The sequence below is a fragment of the Oryctolagus cuniculus genome, chromosome 4 (genome assembly GCF_964237555.1).
Source record: "Oryctolagus cuniculus chromosome 4, mOryCun1.1, whole genome shotgun sequence".
Lineage (NCBI taxonomy): Eukaryota > Metazoa > Chordata > Mammalia > Lagomorpha > Leporidae > Oryctolagus > Oryctolagus cuniculus.
In genome coordinates this window covers 166,111,395-166,132,672 of record NC_091435.1, presented here as the reverse complement: position 1 = coordinate 166,132,672, position 21,278 = coordinate 166,111,395, and the positions used below count along the sequence as shown (strand labels likewise).

The 21,278-nt window shown below is 37.8% G+C and overlaps 1 protein-coding gene and 1 pseudogene across 20 annotated transcripts in view; one reads left to right on the top strand and one right to left on the bottom strand.

The window, feature by feature from the left end:
* Positions 1 to 21,278, bottom strand: part of RBMS3 (RNA binding motif single stranded interacting protein 3) — a 1,614,135-nt gene that overhangs the window by 482,485 nt on the left and 1,110,372 nt on the right. The gene's annotated exons all lie outside the window — the stretch shown is intronic.
* On the top strand, positions 5,454 to 5,619 carry LOC127483025 (U2 spliceosomal RNA; annotated as a pseudogene).

The window sequence follows — 21,278 nt, the reverse complement described above, 5'->3', positions numbered from 1 at the left end:
GTTGGGGAAAAGATTAATTTTTTTGAAAGGCAGATGGACAGAGAGAAGTAGATAAACGAAAAGAGACTTCTGTCATGCATTGATACTTTCCCTATTGCCTGTAACAGCCAGTGCTGAGCAAGGCCAACATCAGGAGAACATCCAGGTCTCCCACGTGACTGGCAGGTTCACAAGAACTTGGGCATCATCTCCTGTCTCCCAGGGTGCACATTAGCAGGAAGCTAGACTGGAAGCAGAGGACACAGAACTCAATCCCAGGCACTCTGATATGGGCGGTGCATATCTCATAAGCAGCAGCTCAACCTGCTTAATGCCACAATCCCTGCCCCAACCCAGAAAACTGACGTAGGAAATAAGCAACATTTTACTCTGTGTGAGATAGGCAGCCACTGGAACAGTGTGGAGGAGAGGAATGACGTGGCCGTCTGACAACAGGGTCTCTTGGGTTGTGAGTTGTGAAAAGAATGGAGGGGGCATGAGAGAAGAAGCAAGGAATCAGGTTATGGTGCAGGTGCAGCGTGCTAGGTGAGAGACACTGGTGCTTGGGCCAGAGTGCTGCAGGCAAGGTGCTCATAGGAGACAGCACCCCCTTCACTTTGAAAGGAAGGCCTTCCGGCTATGCCAATCACTGCACTGTGATGGGAGGTCCAGGAGTGACAAAAGGAGAGATAGAAAACTTGGGGCTACCTTGAGACTTCTGGGTTAAGCAATGGGGAGGGCACAGCTGTGTTCTGCCAAGATAGGGGAGCCTCCAAGAGAAGCATGTTTGGGAAGCAGTATGGTTTTGGGCCGTCAGGCCTATTCATCATCTACGTGGGATTGTCTGAACTCTTTCATACACGTGGGGCAGTTTCTTTGTACATAGCAACAGCAGTCAAAGCCATATTTTCCATTCACTTAGTGCTCAACACTGTCAAGTTTGATCCCACCTACCTAGAGGAATTACAGATGACAACAAAGGTAAACCTGGTTAGGCCACACGCATGGCCTTGTGAATCACACAATAGCGTGTAGTCTTCTCTTTCTCTGCTCATTTCCCTGACACCATGTGCAAGCCTGAGCACTCGAGTGAAGGCTAGTGCCACATCTGCATGAGAGGAATAGTGCAGTTCAGTAGAGTAGGGAGACCCTTACGCAACACCTCACAGAATTGGAAGAAATCAATGCCAGTGCTACATGGAGATGAACCCAGAGTACCTCACTAGTCCTTTGACAGAAAAATTGTGGGTATACGTAGCAGTTTTCTGCTGCAAGACATCGGCTAAGACCTATGTGTCCATGGCACCACTCAGCAGTACACAGGGAGGTCCACACTGACTGGGCACAATCCCAGCTCCCACATCTGCCAGCTAAGTGAGGCAAGTCTCCTAAGCTCTCAGGCCTCAGTGACCTCATCAGTCATATGCAGATTATAACTTGAGCCACATTGAAGAGTTACTATGGCTATATATCCTGATTTGTATAATATATATATATATATATATATATATATATTATACAAAGCGATGATGCCATAGCTCAAAACAGATTGAGAGCGGCATAAATGTTAGCTAGTAGACAGTCCATGGAATCCTTCAAGCCAACACTCTCTATGCTACAAACATATCAGAAATATCAAATGGGCAGCAGGTGCTGTGGTGCGGCAGGTTAATCCAGAGTGGGACACCTGCATCCCATCCTGGAGCACCAGTTCAAGCCCTGGCTCCTACACTTCTGTTCTAGTTTATTATTAATACACCCAGGGAAGCAGTATGGTAGTCCAAGCACTTGGGTTCCTGCCACCCATAAGTAAAAATTCTGTTGCATTTATATCAGGGAAGTTTAAGAGCTTCCTTACAAGTTGTTACATCACTAAAGTTCCTTTACCATATATGAAGCACTTATTGCTGGCTTGAGTTAGGGAATAGATGAGACATAAAAAAATCCCCTTTACAATGTGCTAAGAAGTGTGGCCTATAGACAAAGACTTAAACAGAACATATATGAAAAGAAAACAGAAAGTATTATGATATCTAATAGTTAATTTAAAACACTTTAGGGGGTGCCTCAACATGACTTTCATTTCCACTGTGAATGAAAGTCAGAAAAGAAAGAGAATTTTATTACCAAGAGGCATCTGGCTAAGACATAAGGAACAATGCTTGAAGTATAAGTGGTGCTGAGACTTTGGCCAGAGAGTTCCCTTCTCTCAAAATATTTAAGGAATAAATTGTTACCTCCTATGAATATTTCATAGTTTCATAGATAAAACGCCTGGGATTCTTTATTAATGAATATAACTGAATGTGCAAGTACTCAAAATTTTTAATGATATTGAACTTTCTGCACATGGGGCAATCTGTATGTCTTGTCAGTCTTTAATAACACCTGAAGAAAAAAGAATAACATTTCACCTTTAAGAACATAGCAAAGCCCAGCAATTAAGTCAAAGAGAGCTTTAAAAATAATAGAGAAGTCATAGGGTTCGTGTATTAGAAACCCAAGCACTTGATCTTACTAGGTAACACTTATTCTTATTTTACTCATAGGTAAAAACAGCTTGCTATCTGATTTCAAGTCCAGAGCAAATTAGACATAATAAACTATAGGGAGGAAAAGGTCCACAGAGCAGGTAAATGGAACACAGCAACCTGCAAATGCTGAAGGCTGGGCCACCAGCATGGAACTAGGACCACAAAGTGCCTTAGCTGGTGCTGTATTAAAACAGAATACAGGCTGATGATTCTGAAGTGCTACAAAGAGTTTATTTTTACTGGGCATAGAGATGACCCTTGACCTAAGATGGTTACATTCGGATAACCTCTTGTAAGTAGGAAAGATCTTCAGTTGATAATGCAGTTAATACATCTAGCCTACCGAATATCATAGTGCAGCAAGATAGCACACAAGTAGAGCATTAGCCATTAACCCTATGATGCCACTGCTGATGCCCCTGTTCAGAGCACAAGCGAGTATTTTGCCATGAATCACTAGCCCCAAAAATATAAAAAAAAATTAAAAATCTATTGAAGTATGAATTCTACTTAATGCAAAAATCAACTCTAAATGGATCAAGGATCTAAATCTATGACCAGTTACCATCGAGTTACTAGAAAAATACATCAGGAATGTTGGCATAGGCAAAGCATTCTTAGAACAGATCCCAAAAGCACACGCAATAAAAGCAAAAACAGACAAATGGGATTACATCCACCAAGCTAAGAAGCTTCTGCCCTGCAAAGGAAACACTCAGCAAAGTGAAAAGGCAACAGATAGAAAGGGAGAAAATATTTGCAAACTATTCAGTTGATAAAGGATTGATATACGAATCTATAAAGACCTTGAGAAACTCAAAACAACAAAACAAACAATCCAGTTAAGAAATAGGCAAAGGACATGAACAAGGATTTTTCAAAGGATGAAACTCAAATGGCCAACAGACAAATGAAAAAATGCTTGGGATCACCAGCCATCAGAGAATGGCCAATAAAAACTGCAATGAGGTTTTGCTTCACCCCAGTTAGAAGGAATATCACCCAAAAATTAAAAAATAAATAAATAAATGCTGTTGAGGATGAAAGGGGAAAATGTACCTTAATCTACCATTGGAAATGTAAACTAGTACAAACATTATGGAAGACAGTATGGAGATTCCTCAGAAATCTGAATGTAGATCTACCATGTGACCCAGCCATCCCACTCCTGAGAATTTACCTAAACTAGATGAAATCAGCATATGAAAGAATTATCTGTATACCCATGTTTACTGCAGATGAATTCACAATAGCTAAGATATGGAATCAATCCACATATCCACCAACTGATGACTAGATAAAGAAAATGTGGTATATATACACTGTGGAATACTAGTCAGCCATAAAAAATTGTCTTTTCCAACAAAGTGGATGCAATTGGAAACCATTATGTTGAAGGACAGTGGTTTTCCTACTTACCTAGTTGATGTAGGGTTAGGTTTGTGATTACAAAATAAACTGAAAGCATGTCATTGTAAAAATTAAAAGAAAAATAAAAAAGGAAATAGGAAGGAGAGTGGAGCATGGGCAGGATGGAGGATAGGGTGGGGAGTATCATTATATCCATAAATCTGTATACATGAAATTTGTTTGCCTTATATAAATACAAAATTTTTAAATTATAAAAATAAAGTTGAGAAACAGTGAGGCATCATAAATCAAGGCTCATCTGTACTCAACTTTAACAATAAGGAAGGGAGCAGTCCAATAAGAGAAGGATTTTCATTATAAATAGTGACTATGTTTGCTTTCTAAAGGAGCAGATGCTCAGCTTTGGAGGCCTACATATGCATGACATTTCATTTCCTGCATGTAGCGATAGTTTTTGGGGCTTGTTTCCATGATTTTACTCATTTGTGTGTCTTATTCCTCTATTATATAAGATGCAATCAGTAACCAGCTGAGAAAGTTAGCCATCAGTGTTTGAAACAGTACTGGGATAATGTTAGATATTTTACATATTTTTCTCATGTAATCTCAGTAACCATGTACATTAAAAACCTTATTTAATATATTAAAAACAATGAATTTGTCAGGGGTCACAGAACGTGGCCGAGACAGTGAGCTGGGTGAGGATCCAGGCTGACTTAACCCTCTGCTGCCTTTTGGACAGGTTACATCTTTGCTGACCACACAAAGTCTACCAAAGTGAACCACTTGATGCTTCTCACACTACTCTTATAACTTAATGACATTTATAAAATCAATACTAAACAATCCAAGGCTTATAATTTGAAACATAAGTCTACCAACCGTACTGTTTTTAAGCACTAGGCAAAGTCAAAGTCACTGGCTTCTAAGAAGATCTTACTTAAATAACTTAACATTTCTTTCAGTAAGTTCTGCCAGGAAAAACTCTGGCCTCTTCTCAAGGACTTCCTCAGCCATAATAAAGGTCCCCAGGTTCCTTATGTGGATCTCTCTTTGTTTGGGTTACCAGGAAACATTACACTCAGTAACAGTATATATCTCGTTACTCTTCCTGTTGGTCTTCTATTTCTAGTTTGAGTTCAAGTTTATTACATTCACTCTAAAGCATATTCTTTTGTGACTTGAACTCTTTTATGGGAACATCCAAGGTAGAAAAATTGTACAGAGCCCTAACCAAGGTACAAATGTATTTATGTACTTGATGCAACATAAATGTCTAACTGTTTGGTTATCCATAAGTCCATCTTTATCTTTACTCAAGTTCCTGGAGCAAAATCCAGTGTTAAGTCCATGGTGCTTTTGTGTGATACGTGATAAGGTGCCATGGAATGTGGATGATGTGTTACATTTAGGACCATATGTATACAGTGGGTTAACAGGATATTTTTCCAAATCTCATAGAATTGTCTGTCCCCTACTTTTTAAACTTTGCAGAATGTAGATATCTACATGCAAATCAAATGCATGACTTGAAACATTTGCCACTGCCATGTATTAACAGTCAGTCATATCGCTTCTTGGCCTTTTGGCTAAGATCAAGCGTAGTAACAGTCAGTCATGCCTCACAATGTGAAGACAAAATGGAAAATATTCAAACTCAAGGTGTTGGAGGGAGAATTTGCTTTTTTTTGTTTTTGTTTTAAAGATTTATTTATTTATTTGAAAGGCAGCATTACAGAAAGAGAGAGGGAGAGACAGAAGTCTTAATGCACTGCTCACTACTCCAAATGCAATGACTGGGCCAGGTCAAAGCTAGAATCGAGGAGCTCCATCTGAGTCTCCCATAGGGATGCAGGGCCCCAAGGACATGGGCCATCTTCTGCTGCTTTCCCAGGCATATTAGCAGGGAGCTGGATTGGAAGCGGAACAGCCTGGACACAAATGGCACTCATATGGGATGCTGGCATCACAATCGGCAGCTTAACTCACCATGCCACAATGCCGGCCCCATAACTTGTTTTGATGGGGACTCCTGCATTGGTTCTTCTGTAGATGGTACCAGGCTCTTCTGAAACAATGTTTTTTTTTGTTGTTTTGTTTTGTTTTGTTTTGTTTTTTCTTCTGAGCATAAATTTCCAAAGTACAGTTTATGGATTACAATAGCTTCCTCCCCCCCGTAACTTCCCTCCCACCCACAACGTTCCCCTCTCCCACTCCCTCTCCCCTTCCCCTTCACGAAACAATGTTTTTCACCCCAACAATTCAACTTAAGGTATTTTGATAACTCTTACGGGTTCATAGAAAACACTAGGAAGTGCTAGTCAGTAGTCAAGCAAGTGGAGATAATAGGCAGAACATTCTTCTATTAAAATACTTATAATTATTAAAATACTTATAATACAATACCAGTGGTCCATTCAGCCAGCTTACACACACACACACACACACACACACACATGGATTCTTGATACAAGGTGTAGAACAATGGATTTAATAGATAAATTTTGGTATGTAAACCAGTGGATAGGACCTCTCTTGTTTGATGCAAAAAATTTTAAAAAAAATTGAAATATAAGCATACAAGGGGTTCACTCAAAAATGCATGAAAAATGTGTTCTTAAAAAACTATGACAATTTGATTTCCTTCTTTCCAATTCAACGTCCTTCAGTTCTTTCTTTTGTCTAATTGTTCTTGCAGGACTCCCAGCACTATGTTTATGAAAACTAATGAGAGTGAGCATATTTGTCTTGTACTGGTGTTAAACAGAAAGCTCCCAGCTTTCCCCTGTTCAATATGATGCTAATACTTGATGTGTTATATATCATCTTTATTATGAATTAATTTCCTTCTATATCCCATGTGTTCAGAGTGTTTATCATGAGGGATGTTAAATCGTATCAAAGGCCTTTCTTACATCTTTTGAGAGGATCACATGATTTTTGTTCTTCATATTTTATGGAGTATATTGCACTTATTGGTTTGCATATGTTGAACCATCCTTGCATCCCTGGACTGAATCTCACTTGGTCACGGTGATTAATCATTTTAAGGTGGCAATGGGCTTGATTTGCTAGCATTTGGGGGGAGGTTTCTGTATTTATGTTCTTCAAGGATATCAGCCCATGGTTTTATGTGTGTGTGTCATTGCTATCTGGATAATGCTGGCTTCCTAGAGTGAGTTTGAAAGAATTATTTCCTCTGCTAGTTGTTGAAATACTATAAGACACATTTGTGCTAATTCATCCTTAAACATTGGGTAGATTTCAGCAGTGAAGCCATTTGGTGCTGGACTTTTCTTTGTTGGAAGACATTTCACTGTTGATTCGAAATTGGTATTTATTAGTCTGCTTAACTTCTGTGGACTGAGCAGGATTTGGGTCCTCAAACTCATGTAGATATCTAAACTTTGATGACTTATGTTAAGGTTGAAGGAGTAAGGGTGGAAACTTGATTGAGTTGTGAGTCTGCCAGATGGGTCTGATACAGCTCTTTAGGTCATGGAGGACTTGCACTCGGAAGTTTTTATCAGCAGGTTGGCTATTTATGTCAAGTTCTCTCTCTGCTTCCTGCCTGAACATGTGATTATTCTTTCTCAGATGTCTCACCATGGCCAGCTTTCATTAGACGCCACTAATTGGGCCACCAGATCCTGAACTACAAACCTCCGAACTATAAGCAGAAACAAACCTTTTCCTTCCCAAGAAGTTTCTGATATTTTACTTAAAGTAATAAAGACCTACGAATACAATAGGTATTCAATAGGTATTCTATTTTCTTCATGATTCAATCTAAGTAAGGTATATGTGTGCAGGAATTTGTCCATTTCTAGGAGGTAATCAAATTTGTTGCCATATAATTGCCATAGTAATATCTAGCAACCCTTTGTATTTTTGTGTTTTCAGTTGCATGGTTTCCCTTTGCATTTATGATTTCAAGTATTTGAATTGTCTCCCTTTCTTCCCTAAGTTTACGGTTTAAAAATTGTGTTTATCTTTTCAAAGAACTAGCCCCTTGTTTCATTTTGGCTTCTTTTTAAAGTTTCTATATTATTTATTTTTGTTCTCAGTTTTGTTATTTCTTTCTGTGAATTTTGGATTTGATTTATTATTACTTTGCCAGATTTTCTGGAAGACATTTAAGTTTTGGGGAGTCATTTATTGAAATATTTCTGCTTTTGTGATTCAGGCCTTCTTTCTATAAATGTCCTTCTTTTTTTTTTTTTTTTTTTTTTTGACAGGCAGAGTGGACAGTGAGAGAGATGAGAGAGAGACAGAGAGAAAGGTCTTCCTTTTTGCTGTTGGTTCACCCTCCAATGGCTGCCATGGCCAGCACGCTGCAGCTGGTACATCGCGCTGATCCGAAATCAGGAGCCAGGTGCTTCTCCTGGTCTCCCATGCGGGTGCAGGGCCCAAGCACTTGGACCATCCTCCACTTCACTCCTGGGCCACAGCAGAGAGCTGGACTGGAAGAGGGGCAACCGGGACAGAATCTGGTGCCCTGACCGGGACTAGAACCCGGTGTGGCGGCACTGCAGGCGGAGGATTAACCTAGTGAGCCGCGGCGCCAGCCTAAATGTCCTTCTTATTATTACTTTTGCAGTATCCCATTGGCTCTGGTACATTTTGTTTCCATTTTCATTCATTTGAGAAACTTTCAAATTTTTTCTTTAATTTCTTTCTTGATACATTAGTCATTCAGGAATAACAGAATACATTGTTTAATTTCCATGTACTTCTGTAAGTTTCCAAAGGTTTTCTTATTTTTGGTAGTCAAATTTTCACTGTTTGAAGATGGCATAATCATATATATATATATATATAAACACAAAAATCCACATGTAAGCTGTTAGAATTAATAAGCAAATTCAGTAACACTGTGGAACATAAAGTCAACATGCAGAAATCAGAATGTTGATAGACATCAATAGTAAATCATCTAAAAATAAATCAAGAAAGAAATCCCATTTCCAGTAGCTAAAAATAATATTTAGGAAAAAATTTAACTAAAGAGGTGAAAGATTTATACCATGAAAACTATAAATCATTGATGAAAGAAATTGCAGAGGATACAAAGAAATGGGAAACATATCTCTCATGTTTGTGGACTGAAAAGGCATCAAGATTGTTAAAATGCCCATAATAGCCAAAGCTACTTACACAGTTAATGCACTCTTTGTCAAAATATCAGTAATATTTTTTTCACAGAACTAGAAAGACATTTAAAATGTGTTGGGAACCCCAAAAGATCCTGAAAAGCCTAAGCAGTCTTGAACAAAAGTTCCGGAATAGGAAGTATTATGCAACCTGATTTTTAAATATATTAAAATGCTACAGTATAAACAGCATGATATTGACATAGATTCATAGGTCAATGGAATGTTACTAGGTCTCCCAAAAAACAACTTTATTTTTAGATTCTATAAAAATTATAACAAAAAGCATCTTACTGCTTCAACTCTGACACATAAAAACTGTAACTTGTGCTGTGAAATCAAAATTATAGAAGGTCTCTGGTTCAGGCTGAGCTCCTGCACTGGCCTTAGCAGAACTGGCAGGAAATCAGCAGAGTTACTCAAGCTAAGGCTCCACAATGGGGCTGGCATTGCGAGCAGTAAGTCAGGCCACTGCCTGCAACACTAGCATCCCCTGTGAGCACCCATATGACTGCTCCACTTCTGATCCAGCTCACTGCTAACGCATCTGGGAAAGCAGCAGGGATGGCCCAAGTCCTTGGGCCCCTATCACCCCCATGAGAGACTCAGAAGGAGTTCCCTCCTCCATGCTATTGTTACCACTTGGGGTGTCAATCAATGAATGAAAGATCTTTTTCTCTTTCTCTCCATTTTTCTCTGTAATTCTGCATTTCAAATAAATAAATACTTTTTTTAAATAAACAAAGTTCCATATCACCAAGCAGAAATTAAATTTTAAAAAAAGCACTGGAAGTAAATACACAAAGTTTTGACAAAATTACTAAGTATGTGCCTTGGGAAAAAGATAGCTTTTAAAATAAGTGTCGTTGGGAAGAATCAGGAAATGGATATGGGTATCCATACTAAGGAAAACAAATCTAGACCTTTATCTCTTACCATCTACAGAGGTAAATTCTAAAATGCACTAACAACATTTAGGTAAAACCCAGAACTTTGAAATGACTGAAAGAAAACACAGAAAAAAAATGCTTTAGGAAATTGGAATCGGAAGGAATTTCTTGGATCAGACTCCAAAAGCAAAGGAAATTAACTAAAAATAGACAAATGAGATCTCATCCAACTAAAGAACCTCTGCACAGGGAAGAAACAATCAATAAAGCAAGAAGACTTACAGAACGGGGGAAAGCACTTGCGAGCTATGCATCTGACACAGGATTCAAACTAGAATACATAAGGAACTCAAACTCAATAGCAAAATAATAATAACAATAACAATCCAGTTTAAATAGATAGTAGCTCTCCAGGTGGATAATTATCGAAAAGACAAAAGATAACAAGAATTGGTGAGTTCATGGAAAAAGGAACCCTTCCACACTGTTAGAAGCTCCGCGAAATAGAATAATCATTGTGGAAAATAGAATGGAGGCTCCCCAAAATTAAAAATAAAACTATCATGCACTCACAAGGGATATACTTCCAAGGGGAATGAGGTCAGCTTGCCGAAGAGATATTTGTGTTCTCAAGGTTACTGCACGATTATTATCAGTAACCAAGAAATGGAAACAACTGGTGTCTATCCACTGATGAAAGCATAAATAAAATGTGGTACATACGAAAAATAAGATACTTCTCAGTCACAAAAACAAAAAATCCCTGTCATCTGCAAAAATGTCGATGGAATTAGAGGTCATTACATTCAGTTAAATAAGCCAATGGGTAGAACATGAACTTACTCATGTTCTACTCATGGAATCTAAACATATGGAGAGCTCAAAGAAATTAAAAGAAGATGGTTCCGTGGGCCTAAGGATTCCTAAGGAGGAATCCATGGGGGAAAGTGATTTATGGGTTTTGAATTATAGCAAGACAGAAACTATAAGTTCTGGGGTTCTGTCTTACAGTAGGGTGAATATGGATAATGTTAGTATACTGTACATTTCCTCCTAAAAGCAAAAAAAACTTAGAAGGTAGGATTTTGGATGTTTTCACCATGAATAAATGTTTAATGTTAGGGCAGATAGATATATTTAACCTGATTGGGCATTATGTGATATATACATGTATCAGAACATGACATAGGGGTTGGTGTTGTTGCACAATGGGTTAAGCCACTGCCTTCCATTCCAGTATATGTATATATATGGGTGTTGGTTCAAGTCCCGGCTGTTCCTCTTCTGATCCAGCTCCCTGCTGATGTGCCTGGGAAAGCAGCAGCAGATGGGCCAAGTGCCTGGGCCCCTGCACCCATATGAGACACCCAGATGGAGTTTTAGAATTTGGCCTGCAGAGCCATGGCTGTTGTGGCCATAACAGGGAAAGAACCAACAGACAGAAAATCAATCTCTTTCTCTCTCTTCATTCTCTTCTCTCTTCTCTCTCTCTCTCTCTCTCTCTCTGTGTCTGTGTGTCTTTTCCTTTCTTTCTGTAACTGTCTTTGAAATACATCAATACGTCTTTTAAAGAATGACACAGTACCCAATATATATGTACAACATTTGTGTCTTTTAAAATGTTTTTAATGGCACCAGCATTGTGGCACAGCAGATTATACCACTGTGTGCAGTGCCAGCATACTATATGGGAGCAGTTCAAGTACCAGCAGCTCCACTTTTGATCCAGCTCCCTGCTAAGAGGAGTGGGAAAGCAGCTGAGGACAGCTCAACTGTTTGGGCTCTTGTCACTCAAATGGGAGACCTGGATGGAATCTTGGGTTCCTGGCATTACCTTGGCTCAGCCCAGGCTATTGCAGCCATTTGGGGAGTGAACCAGCAGATGGAAGATCTCTCTCTCTCTCTCTCTCTCTTTTTCTGTCTTTCCTTTTTTCTCTGTATTTTTGCCTTTTAAATAAATAATTTTTTAAAAAATATTTTGAATAAAAAGTGTTTTTTAATATCCTGCTTGGATTTCAAAATTTTCCAAAAAAATTTGTCTGTTATTCCAAGAAATTGTGAAGTGTTTTCACACACACACACACACACACACACACACATTGACAAAGTGTTTTCATAAGGTTTGTGGATAACGATAATAGATAATGGAAAATTTTTATGAACTTTCTTAAGACTGTGTCTGTGTGTCTGTGTGTGTACTGTCACACCGGGACAAATTACTTACAAAGACTGTAGAAGCAGCAATTTAGTGATGATAATCTAGCTGTTTCTTCTTTTACTAGAATAATTGTCTTATTTATTCTTCCCCATGAGTCAAAAAAAATCACCATTTAAAACTTTTACAGCTCATCTTCACATTGGGAGTCATGACTATTTTTTCTTTCTTACATCTCTTCTCTTTACCCCTTTGCAAAAAATCTAGAAATGATTTTTTATTAATACAATCATTTTTTTCCAATACATTTGGAAATACATTTGGAAATTTGCAGCAGCTGTCATTCCCTGTGTTTCCTAGGAAAAAAGTACACATGGTAGCAAACATGAAATAAAAAAAAATCTTCTTGTTTCTTGCCTTATAACTATGTCTCAAGAGCCTATAGGTAGCAGATAATTAGTAGGGTATCTTTAAAGTCATTTCAAGCTGCATCTCTGACCAACAGCCAACACATTAAGATACAGGCCAATTCTCATATTTCACATGATCTTATGCAGAAGGGGCAGGAACCACTTTTGTCATCCTAAGTGGTAAGAGAGGCAGGCACAGAATGTGACAATTCATTTTCTATTTCTATTTACAATTTAGGGTGGCATCACAGCAACATAATTAATTGACCTGCCCAAGAACAAATACATCACAAATCAATATGCTGCTTGGAATTTGCAGCTCATCTCGGCAGCACTGCTGTGCCACAGAGCTAATGTATGAGCGTGGTAAGCTCTTCTGACACGTCTCCAAGTCCTCCTAACCCCGTGCAAGGTTATGGTAGAGAAATATGACAGAGCTCGAGGTGTAGCTACAATAGCATATGTTCCGAATCAGTAACTATCAGAACGGAACACAAAACTGTAACAAAACTGATGCAGCATGTAGTTCTGAAAATGAAGGTTAGCAGAAGCAATTTTAATAATCATGCACTGATTTTAAAATAATTCTTTTTTTTGTGGCCTCTCTCAGAAAAAATTAACAAATGTTTATCTGGCATACTATGAATGCTAGTGTCTATGGTCATTAAAAAAAAAAAAAAAAAAAAAAAAAAAAAAAAAAACAAACAAACCAGAAACATGCACCACAAAAACTCTTTCACGTAAGTGTCTAGCTCTCATGAAATTACCATGACTGTTTGGCTTCTGAAAATGTGTGGAGCATGTATGCCTGTTCTTGGCATTGACTTTCCCCAATATTCTCTATTTGAGGAAACAATACAAAAATAAGTTAAGATTACTCAACATACTAACTTCCGTTTTTATTCTTCCTTATTAAGATGTTCAGAGTTCATTCCATGAAGGGTTGATCGATCGATCGATTGATCTATCTAATTCTGTAGAGATTTGAAGCTTCTGATGAGATTTAAAGAGCAGTAAGATGAGTATACTTTGGAGATGATTAGAACAACCACTTGTGGTTATTCTCAAACGTATGTAATCAAGCGTTGTTGAGATGTCAGACTAGATCAGAAATAGGTCACTTAACTGGTGAGTAGGAAATAACTCCATATACTCCTTGTTTGAGTTATAAATCAGTTCACAATTGAGGTGTCAGTCAAAACCCGTCATCCGGCATGCCTCTTGATCAGGTGTCATTCAACCAATGTTTGCCAGCAATGGAAAGAGAGCAATGACATTAACCATGGGACTCAGATAGAAAAGCCTTATTAGACAGGCATCTGTTGTATAGGTCTCAGACGTTCTTTATGACCACAGCTTGCTAGGCAAGTTTTTGGAAGAGGCTGTGATATAGACTAGGTTGTGCCAGATTTGAGAAAATAGGATTATTTTGAATCTTCTGAGATCTCCAGAGGATAGAAAGAGCTAATCAGAATTTCAAACTCAAAAATCAGAATGAACTTATTGGTGATACTAATTAGCTTCTTTTCAGCCACAGTTAAAGAATTTTAACAGTTGGCATATAATGGAAAAACTTTTAATGGAAGTGTTCTTAAAATCTAGCAAATGAGGATGCATTAACAACCACACAAATTGTCAAGATGAAAATAAACACAAAGTGACATTTGTAAATTCTTTATCATGATAATAGCCATTACCATCTCTAACACACACATATCTTTGCTATGTAAAAAGGGATGTGTTTAACTGCCTCAATTCAAAATTGCTCTGAAAATGCCTAAGGAAACCTTACAAACTCTTAAGAACGCTTTTCTCTGACAATGGAATGTCCTTAATAGAGAACCCCCAGCTAAATGAACTTGTAAGTTGCTGGCTAATTTGTTCCATGATTTTCAATCACTTTCATTCATGGGAATACAATATACGTTTGGCATTTAGTTTGGTAATTTCCATTAAGATCATTTATCAACAAGTATCATCTTATTAACTGGATTTTTCTTTACACAATTTATGCTATATGCATTCTTTCTTCAGTACCTTCCACTTAACCGATAATCTGTCCTGTCAAAGTACCTTCAGCTAATTAATGTGTCACAGTTACAATTCTTTATCAGGTTTGCAGGATGACTTACGATATTAGCAGATAACGTCAGTTGTGTTGCTATGTTTGGAAAATGAAATTGAAGGTTGATGAATAATCAAGGTTTGTTTAAAGTATAATTAATGTTACCATCTAGAAGATTTGTTATAAATTCTTCTAAATTCCCACTGCTAAACATCATTACGATGCTATACATTAAGCCAAATTCAACAAAAACGTAGAAATTTGAAATCAGTCATGTTAAATACCTTAATGCTAACTCAGGATGCAAAAAACCTTTGGAAAATATTTCTCTCACATAATATATATGGGTTTCCCTTTACCTATGATACTCGTGAGAAAGACATTAAAATGATATGAAGTTATATGTAATTACAAGAGTTATTTCGTAACACAGTAAGGTAACCTTGCAACCTAATTTCCTCAGCCAAAGCAAATATGAGCAAATACGGGTGACTCACTTCTGAGTTACCCACTTCTGAAGCCATGAGGTATCTTGTCAGCTTTCCCTTTAGTTCTGCAGAAACTCAAATTTCTGTACAAGTAAATCACATTTCAAAATGGAATGCACTTGGCAGTAAAGTTTTGCTCAGGATGTTTCTGGAATACGACCTTTGTCCCTATACTGCTGAAAAGAAAAAAAACTATGTCGTTCAGAAACATTTGCTGCATCTACAGCTGGAGCTGCAATTATAACGAGAAGACAAACATCTATGTAGGATAAATGGGGAATTGAATTCATGGAGCTCCAAGGACATAGGCCTCATTTCCTTTCTTAATTTGAGATGTAGCTTTTGATTACCCTTGTATTTATATTTCCATAAACAAAGTGTACATGAAAATGCAGTAGATTTTGAAGTGACTTAAAGAATCACCCATAATGTTGAACAAGAAATAAGTCGTAAATACTTGATTGGCTTTTGAATTACAGGGCATTAAATGCCTGGCAGAATAAATAGATTAGAAACAAATTTTCTTAATCTCTGTAGCAAAAACTGAGTAGAAGTATTAGCTGTAAATGGGAACACTTAATAGATTATGGTAGTTAAAAATAACTGCATCAAAATTAAACTGGCCAGGGAATATCTAAACTGACCATTAGTGCAAAATGCTTCCAGTTTGTAATGACTTTTTGATTGATTGTCATAAAACATCACAATTTGGCAATTCAAAATAAGAAAATGGTACCTGTGAGAAAAGTAATAAGCAGGAACTTTAAAGTAGTGATTTTTAAACAGAAAGCTATGTAGAAAGATCTAAATCTAGACAGTCAACTTCTATATGTATCCAGTGGATTCAGTCATTGAAAAATCTCTTTTAGGAATCGTGGTTCTCTGAACTTTTTTTCACTGACCAGAGGGAAGCCTAGAAGATCATATACATAAATATGTTTTATTGCTTCTCATTAGAGTAATTTCCATATACGTTGATCTATCAACTATATTTATCTTTAAGAGGTTGGAAGCTTTCCTCAATCAAAATTTGATGAAGAATGATAATATGTAACACTGGGCAGTGTTGGCATGCGAAGATTCCAGACTCCGCTTCACTAAGTATTCCATGACTCAGAATGACGCCTAAGGGATTAATCCTGGTAGACTAAGGGACTCTTGTATTTGTACATGTCAAAGTGAAAAGAACCATGAATAACCTGAATAATACATTTATGGGGATGTGTGTACTATGATCTTTCAATCTAATTCTCCTTTTACAGATGAGGGTAATGAAAGCCAACAGGGTTCATCAGGACTTCAGTGTGAAACATCTAAACATTAATGAACAGAGAGAAAGAACTGACATGTTTCAAATGCCTCCAGTAGCAACAGGCGCTGCGTTAATTCTATTCTTCAAAGATGCAGGATGGAATTCTGTGTTGTTGCGAGGAACACCAAAATAGTGGACCACACTCGTAGAAGAAAGTACGAGTAATGGAAAAAGAGGGAAAATGCTAGGGAATTGCTACGTGACCAAAGACAATTTACAGTGATCCCCCTAGGATAGCCAAGTGCAGCTGACTCTCTTGGTCCAAGTTCTATTTTCGCTCCTGAAGGTTATGCTCAAATTTGATAAATGCTGAAAAGGATAGAAGCTCGAGATCATGTTCATTACCTAGACAACATCCTGCATAATCCCAGAATTGCATTCCCCTTGCTTCCTCAGCAAGATCAGTTGAGATGTCCAAACACCAAGGGAAGGGCACTTACTAACAGCAAAACATGAGACGCCGCAAAGGACCCGTGGCACGTCGGCATGCATTCTGCTATAAATACTCTAGCTAGAGCATTCAGCACTGAAACAGATCACAGGAGTTTCTCTTCAAATCATATCATTTACATCTCTTCATAAATGAAATGGAAAAAAAGAACAAATAAGTAACAACAGACATATTCCCATACGCAGGTGTAAAGGAAGGTGGCATCACCATCAAGTCCAGAATTTAGAGAATCTGAAATGAAAACAAGGCGGGTAAATCTAATTGCACCTGTTTTATGTAGCATAAGAACACAACAGTGATGCTCAGATGTTATTGTTCACAAGGATCTTCCAGCGATCTCAAAAGCGTGCAGATTCTGACTTAGTGAATTTGGTTTGAGACTAAGGTTCTGCATTTTGCAAGCCCTAGATGATGCTGGGGTTCTTGCTCTGTAAGGACATTTTGAGTAGCAAGCAAATTGATCGCTATTGCTTGGGTATCGGCCACAAAATATTTGACACACATCTCTCAGTTGTATGGCATTGCAAAATTGTCACTATTAATTTTTCATTTGGTAAAATTCTCAAATTTACCAAAAACAGTTTTGCAAAAATAGAAGAATAGCCATGAAGCTCTTGAAAGAAAAGGACATTCTGATTAAACCATTTCAACTTCAGTTTTTGACCAACAAGATATTTTTTTTCTCTGTTTCTGGATACAAAAGTTATTGAAGGAGCCAGTGTTGTGGTGTGGTGGGTTTAGTAAATGCTTGCTTTGTCAGTATACAATATTCAGAGTGGTGGTCTGAACTCCAACTACTCTGCTTCTGGTCCAACTTCCTGCTATTGTACCTGGGAAAGCAACAGGGCATGTTCCAAGTACTTGGGGCCCTACCATCCACGTAGGAGAGCAGGATGGAGTTCCGGGATACTGGATTCATCCTGGCCCAATCCTGGCTATTGTGGCCATCTGGGGAATGAACCTCTGCATGGAAGATATCTTTCTTTCCCTCGCTTTCTCTCCCTCTCTCTCCCCCTAGCCTTGTTCTATCTTGGTCACACTACCTTTCAAATAACTAAATAAAATTTTTTAAAAAATAATTTAAACATTAAAGACATTTCATTAAGCATTTTCCAAAGTCAACTGCATTTAGCCAAGTTAATGCCCTTGTCAATTTTCCATAATTTTATTCTTATTGAAATTATTTTTTGACAGTTTGTTCCAAGCAAATTTTGCAACTTCTATTTTTAGCCCATATCAAATGTTATCATCATGCATTTTGGTGGTTATTACTTCAAGACATCCAAATTTCAGGGGTAGAAATTTTACAATTCTGAATTTGGTCTGCATTATTTGATTCTTCTGGAAAATATACAACATGCTCTTCTAACTATTGTCAGAATGCATTTATACTGGTTAATGCCTAAACAAGTATTAGAAATGTTTATAAAAGACAGAGAGCTTTCAGTAATTTTTCAAAATAAGTGACTTAGGATAAGAAGGGTACTGAATCTGATTTTAAAGTAGGGTTAGCTTCGATGGCTTCTGAGAGCAGAAGATTTTTAGATGAATAAACAATTTTCTTTAGTGTTCAGGGAAGGTGAAGGCTATCAGATAAAACAATAATGTCAGAAAAAATGAAATACATTGGATTTGGTACACTAATCCATTGTTAGCGGTAATGTAAGCTAGTACAGCCATTGTAGAAGATAGTATAGAGACACCTCAGAGAGCTAAAAACAGAGATTCCAACAACCCAGCAATCCTACTCCTGGGAATTTACCCAAGGGAAAAGAAATCAGCATATGAAAGAATTATCCATACCCCCATGTTTATTGCAGCTCTATACACAAAAGCTACTATATGGAATCAACCCAGATGTCCATCAACTGATGAATGGATAAAGAAATCACAGTATATATACACGATGGAATACTACACAGCTGTAAATAAGAATGAAATTCTGTCTTTTGCAACATAATGGATGCAACTGGAAACTATTACACTTAAGTGAAATAAGCCAGTCCCAAAAAGAAAAATACCATAAAATTTTCCTGACCTGTGTTTAATAGAGTGAAAAAAAGTAACATAGAGGAGTAAAATTGATATTTGGAGATTTGATGATTGTTTACGCCCTTGTTTCTACTGTTGAGGAACAGTGTTTGTTTCTTTTCTTATTACTATTTGTCAAACTCTTTACTTAATATAGGGTTAATGTGATGAGTATAAAGTAAACTGTAAATAGATTATTGAAAAAACTAAGAGGGAATAAGAGAGGAAGGGTGGGATGATGGGTGGCAGGGAGGGAAGGATGAGAAGTATCACTATGCTGCTAAAACTGTTCATATGAAACACAAAAAATTTTTATACCTTAAACATTTTTTAAAAATTGGGGAGAGGGCCAGTGCTGTGGCATACTGGGTAAAGCTGCTGCCTTCAGTGCCTGCATCCCATATAGGTGCCAGTTCAAGTCCTGGCTGCTCCTCTTCTGATCCTGCTCCCTTCTATAGCCTGGGAAAGCAATGGAAGATGGCCCAAGTCCTTGGGCCCCTGCACCTGTGTGGGAGACCCAGAAGAAGCTCCAGGCTCCTGGCTTTGGATCGGCACAACTCTGCCAGTTGTGGCCATTTGGGGAGTGAACCAGCAGATGGAAGATCTCTCTCTCAGCCTCTGCCTCTGTAACTCTGCCTTTCAGATAAATAAATAAATCTTTGTAAAAAATGGGGAGAAAAAATAAAAAAGAATCGGAATCAACCAAGATGTATATCAACTGATGACTGGATAAAGAAAATGTAGCATATGTACATGATGGAATATTACTTAGCCATAAGAAATGAAATACTGCCATTTGCCACAAAGGGATGAAACTGGAGATAATTATGCTAAATGAAATAAGCCAGACCCAGAACAACAAATATTGCATATCGTCTCTTGTAAAAGCTAATATATGGATATAAAATTGTGTGGGTGTAAAAAAAGATAATTCGTAAATGAGAAAAAAAGTAACCATTATTATGGATAAAAACTGCACAGATGGGTTTAAACAGCATATACTGAAGGAAATATACCAGCTGAATTGTGCAAAAAAAATACATAGGGATACAGAAATATTCACCTATTATTCAATAAAACATGCCATCCACCTTACTTAGAGTGTCATCCTACAGTATTAGCAGCCTGGACACGAACCAAGGCCCATATGGGATGCCGACACTGCAAGCAGCAGCTTTATATACTATGCCAGAATGGCAGCCTCTGACACTATAAACTTAACAGAAATATCATATTTGTTTTTTTTAAGTTTAAGTTGTAGTCTATATTAAACTAAAATAGATGACCAACTAATATTTATTTGAATGATATTCTTGCCAAATAATAGCCACCATTAAAGCAATATGTTATACCCAGGACTTCTGGATGGCTGATGGAAAGTATACAGTGACTTTAGATAGAATTTAAGAAACTCTGAACACACTATGCTCCAGTCACCTGGTGGCTAGAACAAGCAAACTTTGGACCCAAATTCACTATCTGAGTTCAAGCCAATTGTTTCATGATCCTAAAACTTAATTTACTCATGTTGCTGAAATACACGAGATTTGAATAGTAGTATAAATTCTGATATAGGGTATTACTTGTTAAATAGCATTTTGTGTGGCTAACGGAAGTTCAAGTTGTAATTCTGCTCATTTTAGTTCTAATCCTCTAGTACAACTTAACACAGGTCTCACTTAAGCAGCTGCATCCCAGCCTATTTTGCCTTGCTCATTGTTCCTGTCTGAAAGAATGAGGACACCCACTGGACCTCACAGACATGGAGAGCCGGGAGCACCCAGGAGAATGATTTAAATATCACTGAGCTGCCAAAGTCTCTCTTTGTTGTACAGTTTTAAAGAGCCTCCTGTGCTTTTCTACAAACATATATGGTAAAAAGTATTTACCTCTCCAACTGATGGAACATTATATTCCATTTAGGCATCACATGTTAAGAGAGGGCCTGACACCTTGACAACTAGAGCCCATTAGTAAAATAGTCCATTTTTCATCACTTTAACTAAAATACCTTAGAAGAACTACTTAGGAAGGAAGTTGGGGTCTTATTAGCACATGGACCTGATTCAGCACAATATTGTAGCAACCTTCCAGATGTTGCCCAAGTTACTCTTCCATGGGCAACTTAGTTTTAGTTCTTCAATTTGGAGGTTCATAGGCCAAGATTGGACAGTCCCATTGATTCAGGCACCTGCTGTGGCCAGAAAATGGTAGGACAACTACATGGCAAGCCAAAATACAGAGAGAGAACAACTGCTTGAATTCTGCTTAAACAAACCAACCCTCTCATGAGTACTACCTTCTTGAGTGAAGACTGCCCACTGGGCTCACCCCCTGGATGCTACAATTTAATCCAGTCTCCATCCCATCTCTCCATCAATGGTAACACTTATACATCAATCATGAACACAAGACTTTTGGGTTTCAGCCCCCAGTACA